At 45.4% G+C, this 22,361-nt stretch overlaps 1 protein-coding gene across 3 annotated transcripts in view; it reads right to left on the bottom strand.

Moving 5' to 3' along the window:
* The window catches only part of LOC311234372 (stonustoxin subunit alpha-like), a 50,698-nt gene that overhangs the window by 26,296 nt on the left and 2,041 nt on the right, over positions 1 to 22,361 (bottom strand). For 2 of the 3 annotated variants that reach the window (XM_084321530.1, XM_084321532.1), the window contains exon 2: positions 12,103 to 12,154. The exons of the other annotated variant lie outside the window; for it this stretch is intronic. The gene's annotated coding sequence lies outside the window, so the exon portion shown is untranslated. The remainder of the gene's footprint in view (positions 1 to 12,102; positions 12,155 to 22,361) is intronic. 3 annotated transcript variants of the gene reach the window in all.

Below are 22,361 nucleotides of genomic sequence, written 5' to 3'. Positions count from 1 at the left end.
CAAGATCATCCGCCGTCGCCTAAAAAGGCTGAACAAAAGACCCTAATCTGGGGCCGGTTTTCGTAAACATTGTCAGCTAGCCCCCATAGCACTAACAGACAAGTGGTGCTCGCAAGCAAACATTACTCACCAAACCTGGAACCCACCGCTTCTCACAACAGCGGTGCGTCCTACAGTCCAGCTGTGTTGCTGGAGGGTCTTACCCCATCCAGCCGCAGCAAGGAGGATTGTAGTTGGGAGGCATGTCAGCGGCGTGAACTCCTAATACGAAAAAAACGGTGGAGGTGTAGAATGATCATCATCTTCCAGACACTCCAGTAACGAAGACAATATCGCCGTATTTTCTCGAAAATAGTGAGAGAGAAAATAAAGATATGATGTCAACGTATCTCTTGTTTTCCAACTTTCTTCTACTAACAACCTCGTCAAGTGGGGATCTACCGAAGGCACTTCCTTGTGGTGAAAGCGAAGAAGGAGGCGAGTATGTGGCCCCACCCCTGCTTATGTAGGTAAGCTGATAGGGGTGTGGCCAGACGAATGTTGGGATGTAAAGGTACATTGTGGAATTTTTTATTCAGTGCGCGTGCACGAGCGAGGTACAGTGCAGTAGTGATGCCGAGCAGAGCCATACGAAACAGAACCATCTGTAGTGTGGTAGTGATTGAAAGGTTAACCGTATGTAGTGTGGCAGTGAAAGGTTAAGTTTCTGTATTGTCGCAGTGAAAGGGTTAACCTTCTGTATTGTCGCAGTGAAAGGTTAACCTTCTGTATTGTCGCAGTGAAAGGTTAACCTTCTGTATTGTCGCAGTGAAAGGGTTAACCTTCTGTAGTGTGGTAGTGAAAGGTTAACCTTCTGTAGTGTGGTAGTGAAAGGTTAACCTTCTGTAGTGTGGTAGTGAAAGGTTAACCTTCTGTCATGTGGTAGTGAAAGGTTAACCGTCTGTCATGTGGTAGTGAAAGGGTTAACATTCTGTATTGTCGCAGTGAAAGGGTTAACCAAGTTTCTTTAATAGTTGTCATACAGAAGTACAGAATACTTTTATACAAAATGCTTCTTTCTGTTACGCTCCAGAGACTGTGCTAGACAAAAGATAAGTATCAAATAAAATAAAATAAAATAGTATAGCATGTAAAAATAGAAGTAAAAATAGAAGTCACGTACGTAGACAGTGTTCAGTATATACATATGTACAATGTTCGATGCAGAATAGAGTAACTGAGTTACCGTACAATATACAATATACTAATATACAATACTATATAGTGCAAAGCAGAAATGGGATGAGGTACAATTTAGGTACAATTTACAGTAAGGTGTACTGAGGTATGGGTTGTAGTGCAAATCCTTTACCAATAAATATAAAGTGTGTCTAGGTGTTCTAAAGTGTGGAAAGTGGGTGCTGCAGTGTGTTTGTTTAAAGTGAGTGTGTGCATATGGATGTGTGTGTTGCGAGTGCATTTGATGGTTGTTGCATAGTGTTATACAACGGCATGCAAATTTCTCGATTCTGATTGGCTGAAACAGTCATTTTACACGTACGTATTCTTCACAATTCCACGCTCCTGGTCCCAGGACCCGCCCACAACCGAATTACAATCACTCCGCCGAAAAAACAAGACGGCGGACAATAATCTTTAACAAATGGATATGTTGATAGCGTCATAACGACTAAATATAAACAGATTCTGCCACGGCGAATGTCTTAGTTCTTTAAACAATGTTGGATGATGTAATTGATGGGTCATGAGTCATTGTGGAACAAAATAAAAATCGTGCGGATTGATTGATTGATTTGCAAATTTTTTTTTTTTATTATTTTCTTTCTTCCCCTTCCTTGCCAGAGCTCACTCTCTCACACTGTCTGGCTTCCAGACACACTCACTCGGTCGCATACACACCCACACACACACACACACACACACACACACACACCCACACAATGTCTTAGTTGCTTAAACAATGTTGGATGATGTAATTGATGGGTCATGAGTCATTGTAGAACAAAATAAAAATCGCGCAAATTGATTGATTAATTGCAATATTTTTTTATTTTTATTTTTTTTACCTACTTTCAATAGAAGCATCTAAGAATGAAGTTCTATAGAAAGTAGGTCTGCATCCCCTTAACAATTGTGTGTATTGAGCCGTACTGTATTGTACCCATTCTGCATCTGGTAATACATTTTTCAATCAATCAATCAATCATTCCAATAACAACCACTAACTTCATAATTAAAAACTAAAGAAAAGTTGGATGTGTTAGTTGGTTGGATGTCTTAGTTGAAAGACAGTTGGATGTGTTAGTTGGTTGGATGTCTTAGTTGAAAGACAGTTGGATGTGTTAGTTGGTTGGATGTCTTAGTTGAAAGACAGTTGGATGTGTTAGTTGGTTGGATGTCTTAGTAGAAAGACAGTTGGATGTGTTAGTTGGTTGGATGTCTTAGTTGAAAGACAGTTGGATGTGTTAGTTGGTTGGATGTCTTAGTTGAAAGACAGTTGGATGTGTTAGTTGGTTGGTTGTCTTAGTTGAAAGACAGTTGGATGTGTTAGTTGGTTGGATGTCCTACTGAGAACAGTTAGATGCACTTCCGAGCTGCTTCCACATGGAGGAAACTTCTCTTTTTTTCTTTTTTTGGGAACTACTTTTTCTGGCGGATGGTTTTTTCAATAAATCTTCAATTAATGTGTTTATTGTATAGCAATAAGGTTGGATGAATGTGGCAGTTGTATAAAAGCATTACACCACTTGCAGTCGTGGTTTGTGAAAAATAAACCATGCCTAGGGGGGGTCTAACGACCACCCCTAGGCATGGTTTATTTTTCACAAACCACTCCTGCGCGTGATGTAATACTTAATTTATTGTTCGTTGAGCAACCTGATGGCCTGGGGATAGAAGCTTCTTCTGAGTCTTTCTGTGCTTGCCATGAGACTCCGGTAGCGCTTGCCTGACCGCAGCAGTTCAAAGAGGCAGTATTCTGTATTGTTGCAGTGAAAGGGTTAACGTAAGGTTATGTATATAACCAAGTTCTGTGAGTTATGGTGCGCTCAGCACCAGTTGCACTGTACTTCACTTCGTGCACGTGCACTGAATAAAAAATTCCACCATGTACCTTTACATCCCAATATTCGTCTGACCACACCCCCATCCGCTTACCTTCATAAGCAGGTGTGTGGTCACCTACTCGCCTCCTTCCCAAACTTTCACCACAAGGCGAGATCAAGGGCCGCAGTGGCCGTCCTGGTGCTGAGCGCACCATAACTCACAGAACTTGGTTATATACATAATATGCAGGGAACAAACTTAACTTTTTGACTTACCAGCCATTTGGCTGGTCGATTTTAAAAACTACCAGCTGGGCAGATTTTTTACCAGCAAGAAATCCAATTAGTATTTATATTGTAACGTTTGGCCACTTTAAATCATTGAACAGAGAGAGAGAGAGAGAGGTAGATAGATAGACAGACAGACAGACAGACAGACAGACAGACAGACAGACAGACAGACAGACAGACAGACAGACAGACAGACAGACAGACAGACAGACAGACAGACAGACAGACAGACAGACAGACAGACAGACAGACAGACAGACAGACAGACAGACAGACAGACAGACAGACAGACAGACAGACAGATAGATAGATAGATAGATAGATAGATAGATAGATAGATAGATAGATAGATAGATATATAGATAGATAGATAGATAGATAGATAGATAGATAGATAGATAGATAGATAGATAGATAGATAGATAGATAGATAGGCCTTTGACTGTTAGCTTTTTATTTTAATTTGATTGCGCTTTTGTTTTTAAATTGTCTGTTTATACTATGTTTTTAATTAACTATGTTCTATTTTTATCTTATTTTTATTCTGTATTTTATTTTATTTGTTTTACTAATAACTATTTTATTTCTATTTTTTTAACTGTTTTAACCATGTAGTGTAGCACTTTGGGATCCCAGTGAACAAAAAGTGCATTACAAATCCAATCTATTATTATTATTATTATTATTATTATTATTATTATTATTATTATTATTATTATTATTATTATTATTATTATTATTATTATTATTATTATTATTATTATTATTATTATTATTATTATTATTATTATTATTATTATTATTATTATTATTATTATTATTATTATTATTATTATTATTATTATTATTATTATTATTATTATTATTATTATTATTATTATTATTATTATTATTATTATTATGTGTGGCTGCCGCCCTGGCGGACATCTATGCTCTACTGAGTGCACCTTTCTAGTCTAGAGAGAGAGCGCTGATTCCCCGTAGCTGAGCAGGGTTGCATTTTGTCAACACAAGTTGGAACCCTGGAGGAAGCGATATAAGGAAACGAATTGCTCCGCTAATCGCTCATGTTGACCCCGCCCCCAAGTCGCTCTCCGCTCGCTCATCGCTCACCTTGAATCGAGCGCTCCCCGCTCCCCGCGCCACATCGCTGGGCAGATTTTTTTTTTTTTGGACCATGGTGTAAATTAGCTCAAACTACAACAGTCTACACCCCCTGGGCCCCTTGTAATTGTACCCATTCTGCAATGTTAAATAACGTTGTTTATCCATTCACTAGCTCTATTAAGCGATGATAGCTAGCCTAGCCACAATGCTATGGTCGCTGCCATTAACGTTAGCATGTAAGCTAACGACAACAACAATGGCGTCAAAACTTTTTCTAACAGGATGTGAGTGACAAAGCCTGAACAGGATATCACAGGTTCACCCTTCTCATTGGTTGAAAATGGCCTTCATGTTTGTACATCGCCATCTGTTGCTTTGGCATTGTACTACATGTATATTACATCAGTGTTAAACCACTGTGAGCGGCCTGGAGGGAGTGGATTGGAGCGGAGGAGAAGCGGTAGATGCAGTGTATTTTGTTAGCCGCCAGGTGGCGGGCAGACCTTAAATTCTAATCGCCAAAGAATAAATCTACAAGCCAATGGCGCTGGGCGTGTAACTATTTTGTACCCTGACATAACCTTACGTTCTGTTTCGTTATGGCTTCGCTCAGCACCAGTTGTACAACAGGAGCTGAGCGGGAGCCATAGCCCGACAAATGTACCCCGCTGAGGCCCCCCACAACCATCAGACCGGGGAGGACCGAGCCCCCCGACCCTCCCTAATGGAGGACACCCCCCCTATTGGAGGCTCACGGGAGGGAGACGGATCCGACCGTGCGAAGAGGAACTCAAGCAACTCAACGCACAGGGTGAGCAGACTGTGGCTTGACCCCACGACTACACACACGCACAACCCGCATGCCACCAGGGAACGAACGGAAGGAACAAACCTCGTTACTGCCCCCAAAATCACAGGGTTAAGAGCAACCCCAACCCCGTGGCAAGGCCGTAGCACCGGAGCGCGAAGGAAGACCCAGACCCACTGAAGGGACTGGATCCCCTGGAAAAAGGGGGCCCGGAGAGGTCAATGACGCCAGGCATCAAGACCCCACCAGGTGGTCACTTAGTGACACCGCCCCCCACATCGCCAGCGTATTCGGATAAGGCCCCACCAAGAGCGGGCCCTTTCCCCCCAATAGCACACCACCTGGCACACTGACCCTGCAGAACAGGCAGTCAGCATGGCCGTAAACACTCAAAAAAGGTTAACCAACGGAAGCAGGCAGCGCACCGGGGAAACCAGGCAGCAGGCTGGAACCTGAGCCTGGAGTACTGCGGACGAGACAGGCGCCAAAGGAGTCAGCTGAAAACAGCCCCCCCCGGCGGAAGGGGCGTATGCTGGCGTTGTTGATCACCATGACAAAGCCTCCATTAAAAAAAAAACACCCAGAGGGGTCGAGGCAGAGAAGGCTGACATGATTGGCAGACGTCATGAACGTCCAGGGGCACACTCAACCGGGTAACCCGGGAGTTGACTCTGCTCCAACACACCAGGGAATCAACCACCCTCTTGGTACCATATGCGGTGGTTGTTCCTATAACCCCTCAAGAAAAAAGGGTTATCCCAGGTCTACGGTATCAACAAAACTTTACTTCGGACCGGGCCCGGCGGCTCGGGAAGCACACAGGGTTACCAGAGGAGGTCCAGAAGACCACCCCAACAGCCCTCTCTCTGCCATGCGTGAGAGAGGAGCGAAGAAAAGAGAACCAGCCCCTTATGATAGTGCCAGGTACAAAAGAGTACCCAACAAGGGTCTCCATAAGCCTAACCTTGTGACACCCCGGGCCGACCCAGCATTTTCCCCCCTGAAAAAGCCCAAGTCCCTCAGGGTACCAGAACAGCAGATCTGCATCCCCGGCGGACAAACGGGTTAACTGACCTGGACCAGCGTGACCAGAACCAGTCCCGTGCCCTAACCACGCCGACATGCCTACTCCGAGAAAAGGGGCAGATAGGCGTGTCGATCAAAAAACATGAAAAGAGGGCGCCACCCAGACGGGCCGGTGTGAACCGTGCTCGGTGGCCCACCCCAAGGGCGTGAGACCCCTCTACCTATGTTCTGATCTATTCCGTTAACATCCCCCAGATATGAACGAGAATCCGTCGAGAACCAGTAACAGGTTCACGGAAGAGGACAAAAACCTCCATCCCAGTTGCTTTATAAAAACGCTGTTTTTAACAACAAGCAACGAAGGCGTACTAGCTACCCGCATGATTCTTATCAGAAACACCCCGAGCTAGCACCATGCATGCGTCGGGACACAACCACATCAATGAACAGGCTAAGTTAGACCCTTCATTGAATCCTCAAGGCGCCTGGGAGAACGACAAGAAGGGCCTGGTGCCTCCTATACTCCACACTCTTTTATTAAAAAGAAAAGCACCGACCGACATGAATCCCATTTGACACAGCTGAGGATAAAAACTGTTCACATTTTTATATCCAGTCACCCCCACCACAGAGGATTAGACGGAACTCCCCAGAGAGACTTCCCACGTGAGCCATAGAGTGAAAAAGCCATGGTAATCTTGAGTCATGTGACCAACCGACTCAAGTTACACATATATCAAGCGTAGTGGAACCGTAAGTCCCACGCTCTATCCCGACACTTTGACAACAACAGACTGTACATACAGGTCTAACTCACGGAAGCCATCGTCAATAGCAACGTGTGCAGTGACGTGTGCTATGACGGGGGGAAACCCAACACTCAACGTCTGTTAATAGGAGCAGAGTCAGGGAAACCCCCCCCCCCCTCCCTGCCAAGTCGCATAACGGCTTGGCCCTGACTGAACTGACAAGAGATGAATAAACCCCCTGACCAATCAGAAGAGGGAAGGAGGGGTTTATTCGGTACCCCCTCACAAGCCGTGGTGGGGTGGTGGGTCAGACCTCCAACACCATCACCCTGAGCATCGTGTCCCCCCAGGGCTGTGTTCTGAGCCGCCTGCTGTACTCACTATACACACACGACTGTGTGGCCAAGTTCAGCTCCAACTCCATAGTGAAGTTCGCAGACGACACGGTGGTGGTGGGGCTGATCTCGGACAACGACGAGAAGGCCTACCGGGAGGAGGTTGAGGTACTGGAATGCTGGTGCCAGGACAACAGCCTGCTCCTGAACATTGGTAAAACCAAGGAGCTGATCGTGGATTATAGGAGAGGACAGCAGGAGACACACACACCACTGATGATTAACGGGGCTACCGTGGACAGGGTGAGCAGCTTTAAGTACCTGGGGGTCCACATCTCAGAGGATCTGACATGGACAACACACATAGACACAGTAGTAAAGAAGGCGAAGCAGCGCCTCTACCACCTGAGACAGTTAAGGAAGTTCAGAGTATCGGGGAAGATACTCCAGTCCTTCTACTCAGGAGCTGTAGAGAGCATCTTGACCGGAAACATCACTGCCTGGTATGGAAACAGCACGGCACAGGACAAGAAGGCCCTACAGAGAGTGGTGCGCTCAGCCGAGCGTACCACGGGTATGGCACTACCTCCCATGCAGGTTCTATACAACAAGAGGTGCAAATCCAGAGCCTGCAGAATAATGAAAGACCCCCACCACCCCAATAACAGCCTGTTCCAGCTGCTGAGGTCAGGCAGACGCCTGCGAACCCCGGCTACTAGGACAGAGAGGCTTAGGCTCAGCTTCTTCCCCCAGGCCATCAGAGCCTTGAACAATGAACATTGAGTGCCACAGAACACTGAACTATCCACACACAAGCACACACATGACACGCACGCTGTGCACGCTCACACACTAGCAGCCACTTTAACACTTTAACATGAGCGGGCACACACTCATGCCGCACACACCCACTTATGGCCAAAAGGAAAGGCCACTTTAAATTAGTATAACAACAGTAACAGTGTATTGCACTACCAAAGCTACCTAGCATGTCCTATATGCTCTGTAAATATTTTTTATGTACAGATACCGAGATGTCACACCATGTTACCTGTTACCTGTTTATTGCACAATGTTGTTTTTATTGGATTCTATTATATGTTGTACCACTGTATTGCACATCGTTGCGGGCAAGATCACCCGCATTTCATTGTATACTTGTATGCCGTGACAAATAAAACTCTTGACTTAACTTGACTTGACAAGCCCTTCCCTTGCACACAACAACAACTTTAGCATATGATACCTTTAGTAGCAACTAATGAATAGCGCAAGTTAATACAATGCATGCTAACCACAGACAACTGTGAACAGGGTTTACAACAAAACCAAGTCGCGTGTGTGTGTGAATCCTACACCCGCATCCATGTTGAACATAGAAAAACACTGATAGAGAGAGCGAGAACGGCTGAGCCGTGGTACGTGTTCATACGAGCATTACTGCAACCAACACAACAGTGTTGTAGCTCAACATTACTTGTGTAAGCAACAGAACATACAAGTAACCTCTACCTTTATGTGGAGACTCAGGCCGAGGTAGAAAAAACCTTTCTGTCAACCGAGTGTAGGTTGCAGACCTTGCTTAAGCTCTTAACATGAACGTAACCCTCCTATCAACCCATACTAGCGAAGATTCACACTTTGCAACCCCATCATATGTTTGGTGAAGAAACACACAGTTTGTTAACAAAAAATACAGTCCTCCTTTAGAGGGGACTTTTTATTTCTGAACAAATCATATGGTAAGGCCGGGAAGGGAAAACAGAGGGGACCGCAGGGGAAAAAAGTCACTGGGTCTAGCGGCGCCTGCCGTCTCTAGCCGCTCGGGATTTGCCACCCCGGGGAGCACCGGAGGGACGGTAAGCAATCGGTGGCTGGTCTCGACGGTCCCTACCGTCACCTCCGGGCGTAGATGGGCCGGCTGTAGCGGAGGCGCCCTCTCTCCTCCTGGCCTTCTTCCTCGAAGGACCAGCAGTGGCGGTGGTGGCAGCAGCAGCCACGGCGGAAGACGCTCGACGACGTGGCAGCCGTCTGACTCCACCCGCGACATCGGGAGGGGGAAAATGAGGTTGGAGCACGGATCTCTCCTCCTGCATCTCTCTGCACGTCGAGGTCATCAACTGCAGGGCCTTCCCGAATAGTCCAGCCTCGGAGAGGGGTGCCGACAGAAGTGGAAGCCTCTTCTTCTCCGGCACATGCATCTGCTCCAACCAAAGATGGCGCTGGACCAGAGTTGCCAGGGCGCGCACTTTCCCAGCGGCTATGGCCTGCGGCTGAGTCAGATGCAGGATAGCTCCTGCCGCCTGGGCGAGCTGGTCATGTTGTACATCACTCTGCTCTATGCCGCCCGTCAATATCCCGGACATGAATCTTGCCAGCTGCGCTATGTTAGACGCGGCAGCTAGAGATTGTGTTCCGGAGATAAATTACTGGTCGCTCCAGTACGCCAACCGCCTCGCCGATTTCCCTTGAGGAACCGGCTTCCGTAACGGTTCCCACACCACCTCCGGACAGAGGAGCGCGGCCATCGGCCTATCAAGCCGCGGCACGCCCTCCCTCATACTGTCGACCAAACCCGCCACCCGTGTGACTGGCGCGTAGGCGGGGGTGAGGCCTATGATGTGGGAAACCACCTGGCCCTGACGAACATAGGCCGCCATTGAGGGGAAAAATGGGTAGACAACGTCCACCTCTCTCACCGGGCGACGCTGCCATAGATGACCTATGAGATCATCAGGGACAGGAACATTCAGTGGCTGCGGCAGCGGCACGCCGTTTGCGACTGCCGCCCCCGCCATGAGCTCGGGGAACAAAGCCCGCAGTTCCCCCTGCAGACTTTCCTCCACCGAGCCCGCATCCCTCACATACAGCAGGCTTCCACTGGTCAAGGAGCCACACTCCGATGTGGCTGATAGCAGGGCATCCCGCCGACGAGTCAGAGGTTCTTCCCCTGCATCGTCGAACGAGGCGCCCCAAGGAGACATCTCACCCCCCTCCAGTGTTACCTGGACGGGCGGGATACCTGCCTCCACCGGGCCTTCAAATAAGAACCCGTCCGCCTCTACCATGTAATCCTCTGTTTCCATCGGGCATGTAGAGACCGACGCATCCTCACTGGGCTCCAGCAACTCACCAAACCCGGGCCGTTCGCGTCTGCAAGCCACCATCTTGCGACGGGAGCGAGCAGACGCAAAAAGTTTGCGTCTCAAATCCCCTGGAACCAAAGGAACCGGCCGCTCAACAGCGGACGATTCCCCGGAAACAGAGGAACCAGAGCCAGGACCAGGCCATCGCATAGACGATGGCACCGGTGCACCAGCTCCTTGGAGACGCAAACTACCCATCAGACGCCTACCGGGCATGGCTGTCAACCACGAGAGAGGCAACAGCCCCGCACCAGAACGCACGACGGAGGCGGAAATGGAGAACCGCTGGTGGAGAGTGGCGCTGCGAACACGACTCTCCGGAGTAGACATTATGACTTCGGTTTTTCTATCGAATATATGAGAGAAGAAAAAAATAAGCACAATGTAAACACGTCTCAACTTTCTTCAGCTAACAACCTCGTCAAGTGGGGATCTACCGAAGGCACTTCCTTGTGGTGAAAGTGAAGAAGGAGGCGAGTAGGTGACCACACACCTGCTTATGAAGGTAAGCGGATGGGGGTGTGGTCAGACGAATATTGGGATGTAAAGGTACATGGTGGAATTTTTTATTCAGTGCACGTGCACGAAGTGAAGTACAGTGCAACTGGTGCTGAGCGAAGCCATAACGAAACAGAACCTTTGGTAGTGTGGTAGTGAAAGGTTAACCTTCTGTCGTGTGGCAGTGAAAGGGTTAACCTTCTGTATTGTCGCAGTGAACGGGTTAACATTCTGTATTGTCGCAGTGAACGGGTTAACATTCTGTATTGTCGCAGTGAAAGAGTTAACCTTCTGTATTGTCGCATTGAAAGGGTTAACCTTCTGTGTGTAGTGAAAGGGTTAACATTCTGTATTGTCGCCGTGAAAGGGTTAACCTTCTGTCGTGTGGCAGTGAAAGGTGAAGTCGATGGTGGAGTGGATGCAGATTTGAAATTGCAGTTCAAAGTGCTAGGCTCGCCCCGGTACAAGCTCTGTTTATGTTTCTGTCTCTCTTGTCTGTGCTATTTGTACGTAAAATGTCGTGTTTCAACACATACTCAGGAAGAACTACTTTCCATCCGAGAAGGATTAATAATAATCCTCATCCTGCTTTCCCAGAGGAACCAAGCTCCTGACCTGATGGACTCACTACTAGACCAGAGGTCTCAAACTCACTTTACCTGCTGGCCGCTGCAGGTGTAACGGGGAAGCCTGTGGGTATGTCCACTATCACGGAAACAGGTGTGTTGATGAGTGACTGTGGCAGTGCGGGCTGGTAAATTAAACTCACTTCCCCATAACAGGGTTAACAGACGCATAGGTACGGTAGTTAGGAGTGAATTCACTTCTTAGTGCAGCGGTCTGTGTCGTCGCCCGCGGACGCGGGAGCCCCCTGTTCGACTCCCCCTCGGGACATTCTCATTTAACATCAAACACAACGCAGACCCAGTATGATCCGTCACACAGGTAGAGTCTGGGTGAGGCTGGGCTGCATCAAATATTACAAAAAAAAAGGGTTTCAAGTATTAAAAAAAAAGTACAACTGATCCAATCTTCTCAATCTTTAGCAAATAACATTCCAGAACATGAACGGTTCTTCAGAACATGGGCTTCTCTTACCTACTCCTTGCTGCCAGAGACTCGGCAGCGCTTCCTCTTACGTCTTCCAACCCTGTTGAACGCAAAGCAACTGAGCGAATGAATGAAAAAATAGAAAGTCTCTAAAGAAAATATGTGTGTGTGTGTGCGTGTGTGTGTGTGATGCGAGAGCAGGGGGAAGAGAGGGGCGTTTGGCTTGGGCTGGAGGGTGTAGAGAGAGAGAGAGAGAGAGATGGGCGTTTGGCCAGGGGCTGGAGGGTGTAGAGAGAGAGAGAGATGGGCGTTTGGCCAGGGGCTGGAGGGTGTAGAGAGAGAGAGAGAGATGGGCGTTTGGCCAGGGGCTGGAGGGTGTAGAGAGAGAGAGAGAGATGGGCGTTTGGCCTGGGCTACGTGTAGCCGCCGTTAGGAAGCTTGGAGAGGGGAATGTTGGGAGTCGGAGACGCTTGTGTCACAGCCTCGGAACAGGAGCAAAACAAACAGTGCAGCGTGTAGCCTACCGCACCGAAGTTCGCGTTGGATGAAGATGATCAGGTCGGAGACGTCCGGACTATCCACGTTGGTCATCCATCCCGTGTCAGGTATGGTTTACTTGCGCGTTTTCAACGTTATCTAAATATGGTTCACGTTCTCCTTGCTCTTTATATCGGCTGCACGTCTTCCTTCATTGAAACAAAACTCCACTCGCCGCTCTCACTTCCGCGTCGTGAATCCTCTCACGTCTCCTGTCTCATGTCTCACAAGGCCAACCCACCACCGTCTGACGTCTCTCCTCTTATCCGCCATCAGAGCCCGTATGCGCGCATCCGAAATTGACAGCCATAAAGGGACAGGCGCACTTTTACCAGGCAGGTTAAAGCCGCTCTGTTACACCGTGACATGATGGTCCTCTCTGATAAACATCCAGCCATCCTGGAGGAGTTCCGTGTTGGAAAGTTTGTTGTGCATAAAACAAGTCACAAATTCTCTGCTATTGCAATTGACCACTGCCACGAACAGAACAACGCACAAAACATAATTGTTTGGATTCCTCTCTCAGCAAGTCATTTGCATCATAGTAGATGAGAGAAAAGAAGTTTACGCAACTCACCCCAAGATGGCGGCCGTGAGGCTCCAGTGCAAGTTACGTTCCTGTGTCTAGTACTCCTGTCTTCGATATTCGTGTGTAAAGTAAGTGTCATGTACAATCCAATACTCCCGATGGGACCTACTAAACCTTCGACACAACAGACATGGAGTTTTGGAGCCATCGGCGTTCCTACCCATGGAAATACTGCCTTCAAGTTTCTTTAATAGTTGTCATACAGAAGTACAGAATACTTTCATACAAAATGCTTCTTACTGTTACGCTCCAGAGACTGTGCTAGACAAGATAGTATCAAATAACATAGTATAGCATGTAATTTAGAAGTAGAAAAGTAGAAAATGAGGTCACAGTGTTCAGTATAGACATATGTACAATGTTCGATGCAGAATAGACGTAACTGAGTTACCATATAATATACAATACTATGCAGTGTACTAATGTACAGTACTATATAGTGCAAAGCAGAAATGGGATGAGGTACAATTTAGGTACAATTTACAGTAAGGTGTACGAGTTGTAGTGCAATCCTTCATCAATAAATATAAAGTGTGGGGAGTGGGTGCTACAGTGTGTTTGTTTAAAGTGAGTGTGTGCTATAAAGTGTGTGGGGTGGGTGCTACAGTGTGTTTGTTTAAAGTGAGTGTGTGCGTGTGGATGTGTGTGCTATGTGCGTTTGATGGTTGTTGTTGTGTAGTGTTCATTGTTCGTTTAGCAGCCTGATGGCCTGGGGATAGAAGCTTCTTCTGAGTCTTTCTGTGCTCGCCTTGAGACTCCGGTATCGCTTGCCTGACCGCAGCAGTTCAAAGAGGCAGTTGTTCGGGTGACTGGAGTCTTTAATGATTCTCTTAGCCTTGCCCCTGCAACGCTTATTGTAAATGTTCTGGAGGATGGCCTTACAACCATCTACCTGGCCACTCAACGCCACGGGTAACATCTGCCGCAACATCTGCCGGGAAACGTAGCAGGCGCTCCGGGATCCTCTCGAGATTTAGACGGCGCCCATACCGACCACCACTACCAGCCCTCCTGCTGTCTAACGTGAGATCCCTCCGACACAAAATGGATGAACTACAACTTCTATTACAATCTAGCAAAGATTATAGTGACTGCTCTGCCATCCGTTTGATCTGTTTGACTGAGACCTGGTTAGACCCAATAATACACGAGACCCTCTTCTTGGGACCAGCAAGTAAGGTTTAGTCGATAATCCAATGTACAGTTTTATAGCATTTTGAAAAGCCCTCGTTTTTCAGGAAAATATATAGATTCCGTGATAAACGGCATTTACTGGAATATTCTAGCATACACAAAAACGTTGTCATTTTTCGGCCTATTTATGAATCGTTTTCAAATAAACGCTAGATTACCGATAGTATATGTGTACTTATGCACGCTATAGAAGCGATCTGAAAAGTATATTCTCCCATTTCCTGATCAGCGAGCACACACACGCACACACACACACACACATATGGGACACGTTGATATATCTGTGAAAAAAGCTCTGATTACCCCAAGACTGGTAAAATAGATTCCTTACCTCAGATCAGATGTTATCCAAAAAGATTATTCCAATTCCTGATCGCCATTCCAAATATCGATCGCGTTTATTGATTCAGTGTTGGGTGCTGGAAATACATAATCCACGCTGTTCTGAGGGCCGGCTTGGGTCTCTTCAGTTGGCTTGACGGAAAAGTAACATGAGGAAACTGCCCCCCCCCCCCCCTTCATCAGTCTAAACTAATGGGGTGCAGTTACACAGGGAGAGACGATAGGGGGCGGTATCTTCCCAATTGAGCTCAGAGAGACTCTGCAACACTAGCGTGAGGCTCGATTGATGAAATATGAATTCAAATCGCCAATAAAAGAAAATACGACAAACAAACGCTATATAGCGTTGCCGGCACTCAACTGGCGGCATGAACTAAGGACAAAGCGCGTCGCTGGCACTCAAAGTGTTAAAGAGGGTGTTTAGCGTGTGTGATAGGACATACCGTGTTCACATTTGCAGTGCCTCCTATAGAGGGTGAGTGACTTATATACCCGAAACCCTTTACGGTACCCGATTATTCCCTCTGATTAGAGACCCCTGGTCCGCTGTATGAATTGATGATGTTGTGTAGTAATGTGTCCTATTGTGAATGAGGCCTGAGTACCTAGTTGGATGGTGGCGGAGGACGAGCAGAGAGGGAGGGTGGACTGGTAGCGGGAGGTGATTCCCTAAATATTCACGGCTGTAGAGTGTGTGTGTGACTATAATAAGTGCATTGTGTATGTACCTTACCTCGTTCAAACTAAGGGTTTTTACCTATATAAAAGTGTGCTGTGATTTATAGTGTGCTTAACCTAGAGGTGATATAATTTACTTAAGGGACGCCTGGCTGTACCCGCTGCATTCTCTGGTTCTGCTAACACCGTCATGTCTCAGGAGGGGATATTGGTATCGGCTTCATGGCTCATATGTTTTAATTAATAAACCTTGTATCTTTCGTAACCTGGTTGTGCTGTTGACTCATTGACGGGCTTTGACAAAAGAGCAGCTTTTCCTGCTAATGAGCAGTTTCTCCTGCTCATAGTATAACTCACGTTTTTATTACAGTACCCATTCTGCAATCTGTTAATAAAATGTTCAATCAATCAATCAATCAAACAGTGCCCGACCAAGCGGTACCGCTTCCAGGATTCACGCTCCACCGAACAGGTGGCTCAAATCCAAGGGTGGAGGCATCTGTTTTATGATCAACCATCGCTGGTGTACCAACTCCACAGCACTCAGTCACATCTGCTCTCCACACCTGGAATACATCTCCGTTAAATGCAGACCAACATACCGCCCCAGAGAATTCGCATCGGTAATCATGATCGGTGTTTACATCCCCCCAGATGCTAACGCTAACTCCTCCATAAGCGAACTTGCCAACTACATATCATCTGTTGAAAACAAACACCCCGACGCAGCAATAATTGTATTAGGCGACTTCAACCACACCAACCTGTCCTCTGAGCTACCGAGCCGCACCAACCGGTGACCTGCCCCAGCAGAGGGAGGAACACACTGGACCACTGTTACCGAGCCGCACCAACCGATGACCTGCCCCAGCAGAGGGAGGAACACACTGGACCACTGTTACCGAGCCGCACCAACCGGTGACCTGCCCCAGCAGAGGGAGGAACACACTGGACCACTGTTACCGAGCCACACCAACCGGTGACCTGCCCCAGCAGAGGGAGGAACACACTGGACCACTGTTACCGAGCCGCACCAACCGGTGACCTGCCCCAGCAGAGGGAGGAACACACTGGACCACTGTTACCGAGCCGCACCAACAGGTGACCTGCCCCAGCAGAGGGAGGAACACACTGGACCACTGTTACCGAGCCGCACCAACAGGTGACCTGCCCCAGCAGAGGGAGGAACACACTGGACCACTGTTACCGAGCCGCACCAACAGGTGACCTGCCCCAGCAGAGGGAGGAACACACTGGACCACTGTTACCGAGCCGCACCAACCGGTGACCTGCCCCAGCAGAGGGAGGAACACACTGGACCACTGTTACCGAGCCGCACCAACCGGTGACCTGCCCCAGCAGAGGGAGGAACACACTGGACCACTGTTACCGAGCCGCACCAACAGGTGACCTGCCCCAGCAGAGGGAGGAACACACTGGACCACTGTTACCGAGCCGCACCAACCGGTGACCTGCCCCAGCAGAGGGAGGAACACACTGGACCACTGTTACCGAGCCGCACCAACCGGTGACCTGCCCCAGCAGAGGGAGGAACACACTGGATCACTGTTACAACAATCAAGCAGGCTTACCGTGCTTTTCCAAGAGCTCCGCTGGGCAAGTCCGACCACGCAATGCTGCTGCTCATTCCAACATATAAACAAAAACTTAAATCCATCAAACCAACGGAAAAGTCTGTCAGGTCCTGGTCAACAGAGGCCACCGGAAAGCTGCGCGCTTGCCTCGCATGCACTGACTGGGACGAGTTGCGCGCAACCGGCGACCTGCACGACGCCACTGACACAGGCATGATATCGGGCCAGGAAGCGTGAACACTTAAGGTAACCTACTTGCGTTCAGCGTTTCGTTCCGCGTTTCTCTGATTGGCCACGACGCGCACGTGACCACGCCTAGCACGCCCCGCGGCAGAGCGACGCAGCGCCCTCCTTCGCGAATACGCTCGTTCAGAACGCAAGCCGCCATCTTTAATGTGTCCCATACTGTAGGTCGCATAGGTAATATTAATAGGTTGCCGCGGCATTATGCATTCGTAATCCCCCCTACATAATAACCACGCAGGTTAATCAAGCAACGCTCGCGCAATACCTAGCTTAATAATAAGTAGGCAATTGGCACAAGTGTAAATTATACATTCGTCACTCAGTTTTAATATCAACGGATAGCTCAACTCGTTCGTCAGCTAGAGCCTATGGTCAGTCGGTGACAAGTTCGAATCACTTCAATTTTTTTTCTTTTTTTTTACGTTTAATTAATTTATCATCTCTCTATATAAACGTAACTAGCTATTCATATCAATCGAAATAACGTTCATCTCCGATATTTAAACATGGTCCCCAAAATGAATGGAAGCGAATGAGGAGCCTGACACCTGGGAGGAATGGGGGTGTTGCAGCGTTGGGGATGTTTAAAAAATATAATTTAATATATAATATAATATAATAATTTGTGCTTCGCCAATAAATGTGGTCAGCAGCCTCCACTGATGTACAGTGTTGTCACGCGAAATAACGTTATGAATAAAAACGCGAAATAACATTATATAACGTTGCGTTACAATGTACAGTTTCTAGTTAATCAGTAAGTGTGTACTGTACATACAGAGTTAAGAGTGTACTGTACATACATAGTTAGTGTACTGTACATACAGAGTTAAGAGTGTACTGTACATACAGAGTTAAGAGTGTACTGTACATACAGAGTTAAGTGTGTACTGTACATACAGAGTTAAGAGTGTACTGTACATACAGAGTTAAGAGTGTACTGTACATACAGAGTTAAGTGTGTACTGTACATACAGAGTTAAGAGTGTACTGTACATACAGAGTTAAGTGTGTACTGTACATACAGAGTTAAGAGTGTACTGTACATACAGAGTTAAGTGTGTACTGTACATACAGAGTTAAGAGTGTACTGTACATACAGAGTTAAGAGTGTACTGTACATACAGAGTTAAGAGTGTACTGTACATACAGAGTTAAGAGTGTACTGTACATACAGAGTTAAGTGTGTACTGTACATACAGAGTTAAGTGAGTACTGTACATACAGAGTTAAGAGTGTACTGTACATACAGAGTTAAGTGAGTACTGTACATACAGAGTTAAGAGTGTACTGTACATACAGAGTTAAGTGAGTACTGTACATACAGAGTTAAGTGAGTACTGTACATACAGAGTTAAGTGTGTACTGTACATACAGAGTTAAGTGTGTACTGTACATACAGAGTTAAGTGAGTACTGTACATACAGAGTTAAGTGAGTAATGTACATACAGAGTTAAGAGTGTACTGTACATACAGAGTTAAGTGTGTACTGTACATACAGAGTTAAGAGTGTACTGTACATACAGAGTTAAGAGTGTACTGTACATACAGAGTTAAGAGTGTACTGTACACACAGAGTTAAGAGTGTACTGTACATACAGAGTTAAGTGTGTACTGTACATACAGAGTTAAGAGTGTACTGTACATACAGAGTTAAGAGTGTACTGTACATACAGAGTTAAGAGTGTACTGTACATACAGAGTTAAGAGTGTACTGTACATATAGAGTTAAGAGTGTACTGTACATACAGAGTTAAGTGTGTACTGTACATACAGAGTTAAGAGTGTACTGTACATACAGAGTTAAGAGTGTACTGTACATACAGAGTTAAGCGTGTACTGTACATACAGAGTTAAGAGAGTACTGTACATACAGAGTTAAGAGTGTACTGTACATACAGAGTTAAGAGTGTACTGTACATACAGAGTTAAGAGAGTACTGTACATACAGAGTTAAGAGTGTACTGTACATACAGAGTTAAGAGAGTACTGTACATACAGAGTTAAGAGTGTACTGTACATACAGAGTTAAGAGAGTACTGTACATACAGAGTTAAGAGTGTACTGTACATACAGAGTTAAGAGAGTACTGTACATACAGAGTTAAGAGTGTACTGTACATACAGAGTTAAGAGTGTACTGTACATACAGAGTTAAGAGTGTACTGTACATACAGAGTTAAGAGTGTACTGTACATACAGAGTTAAGTGTGTACTGTACATACAGAGTTAAGTGTACTGTACATACAGAGTTAAGAGTGTACTGTACATACAGAGTTAAGTGTGTACTGTACATACAGAGTTAAGTGTGTACTGTACATACAGAGTTAAGAGTGTACTGTACATACAGAGTTAAGTGTGTACTGTACATACAGAGTTAAGAGTGTACTGTACATACAGAGTTAAGAGTGTACTGTACATACAGAGTTAAGAGTGTACTGTACATACAGAGTTAAGAGAGTACTGTACATACAGAGTTAAGTGTGTACTGTACATACAGAGTTAAGAGTGTACTGTACATACAGAGTTAAGAGTGTACTGTACATACAGAGTTAAGTGTGTACTGTACATACAGAGTTAAGAGAGTACTGTACATACAGAGTTAAGTGTGTACTGTACATACAGAGTTAAGAGTGTACTGTACATACAGAGTTAAGTGTGTACTGTACATACAGAGTTAAGTGTGTACTGTACATACAGAGTGTACTGTACATACAGAGTTAAGAGAGTACTGTACATACAGAGTTAAGAGTGTACTGTACATACAGAGTGTACTGTACATACAGAGTTAAGTGTGTACTGTACATACAGAGTGTACTGTACATACAGAGTTAAGAGAGTACTGTACATACAGAGTTAAGTGTGTACTGTACATACAGAGTGTACTGTACATACAGAGTTAAGTGTGTACTGTACATACAGAGTGTACTGTACATACAGAGTTAAGAGTGTACTGTACATACAGAGTTAAGTGTGTACTGTACATACAGAGAGTACTGTACATACAGAGTTAAGAGTGTACTGTACATACAGAGTTAAGAGTGTACTGTACATACAGAGTTAAGAGTGTACTGTACATACAGAGTTAAGAGTGTACTGTACATACAGAGTTAAGAGAGTATGTACATACAGAGTTAAGAGTGTACTGTACATACAGAGCTAAGCGTGTACTGTACATACAGAGTTAAGAGAGTACTGTACATACAGAGTTAAGAGTGTACTGTACATACAGAGTTAAGAGTGTACTGTACATACAGAGTTAAGAGAGTACTGTACATACAGAGTTAAGTGTGTACTGTACATACAGAGTTAAGAGTGTACTGTACATACAGAGTTAAGAGTGTACTGTACATACAGAGTTAAGAGTGTACTGTACATACAGAGTTAAGAGTGTACTGTACATACAGAGTTAAGTGAGTACTGTACATACAGAGTTAAGAGAGTACTGTACATACAGAGTTAAGTGTGTACTGTACATACAGAGTTAAGTGTGTACTGTACATACAGAGTTAAGTGTGTACTGTACATACAGAGTTAAGTGTGTACTGTACATACAGAGTTAAGAGTGTACTGTACATACAGAGTTAAGTGTGTACTGTACATACAGAGTTAAGAGAGTACTGTACATACAGAGTTAAGAGAGTACTGTACATACAGAGTTAAGAGTGTACTGTACATACAGAGTTAAGAGAGTACTGTACATACATAGTTAAGAGTGTACTGTACATACAGAGTTAAGAGTGTACTGTACATACAGAGTTAAGTGTGTACTGTACATACAGAGTTAAGTGTGTACTGTACATACAGAGTTAAGTGTGTACTGTACATACAGAGTTAAGAGAGTACTGTACATACAGAGTTAAGAGAGTACTGTACATACAGAGTTAAGTGTGTACTGTACATACAGAGTTAAGAGAGTACTGTACATACAGAGTTAAGAGAGTACTGTACATACAGAGTTAAGTGTGTACTGTACATACAGAGTTAAGAGTGTACTGTACATACAGAGTTAAGAGTGTACTGTACATACAGAGTTAAGAGTGTACTGTACATACAGAGTTAAGAGTGTACTGTACATACAGAGTTAAGAGTGTACTGTACATACAGAGTTAAGAGTGTACTGTACATACAGAGTTAAGAGTGTACTGTACATACAGAGTTAAGAGTGTACTGTACATACAGAGTTAAGAGTGTACTGTACATACAGAGTTAAGAGTGTACTGTACATACAGAGTTAAGTGTGTACTGTACATACAGAGTTAAGAGTGTACTGTACATACAGAGTTAAGAGTGTACTGTACATACAGAGTTAAGAGTGTACTGTACATACAGAGTTAAGTGAGTACTGTACATACAGAGTTAAGAGAGTACTGTACATACAGAGTTAAGAGTGTACTGTACATACAGAGTTAAGTGTGTACTGTACATACAGAGTTAAGAGTGTACTGTACATACAGAGTTAAGTGTGTACTGTACATACAGAGTTAAGTGTGTACTGTACATACAGAGTTAAGTGTGTACTGTACATACAGAGTTAAGAGTGTACTGTACATACAGAGTTAAGAGTGTACTGTACATACAGAGTTAAGAGAGTACTGTACATACAGAGTTAAGTGTGTACTGTACATACAGAGTTAAGAGTGTACTGTACATACAGAGTTAAGTGTGTACTGTACATACAGAGTTAAGTGTGTACTGTACATACAGAGTTAAGAGTGTACTGTACATACAGAGTTAAGAGTGTACTGTACATACAGAGTTAAGAGAGTACTGTACATACAGAGTTAAGTGTGTACTGTACATACAGAGTTAAGAGTGTACTGTACATACAGAGTTAAGAGTGTACTGTACATACAGAGTTAAGAGTGTACTGTACATACAGAGTTAAGAGTGTACTGTACATACAGAGTTAAGAGTGTACTGTACATACAGAGTTAAGAGTGTACTGTACATACAGCGTTAAGAGTGTACTGTACATACAGAGTTAAGTGTGTACTGTACATACAGAGTTAAGAGTGTACTGTACATACAGAGTTAAGTGTGTACTGTACATACAGAGTTAAGAGTGTACTGTACATACAGAGTTAAGAGTGTACTGTACATACAGAGTTAAGAGTGTACTGTAC

Source organism: Notolepis coatsorum (genome assembly GCF_963971535.1).
Source record: "Notolepis coatsorum genome assembly, chromosome: 9".
Taxonomy (NCBI): domain Eukaryota; kingdom Metazoa; phylum Chordata; class Actinopteri; order Aulopiformes; family Paralepididae; genus Notolepis; species Notolepis coatsorum.
Note: the sequence above shows the minus strand (reverse complement) of the source record. Positions and strands in the feature narration are given on the sequence as shown.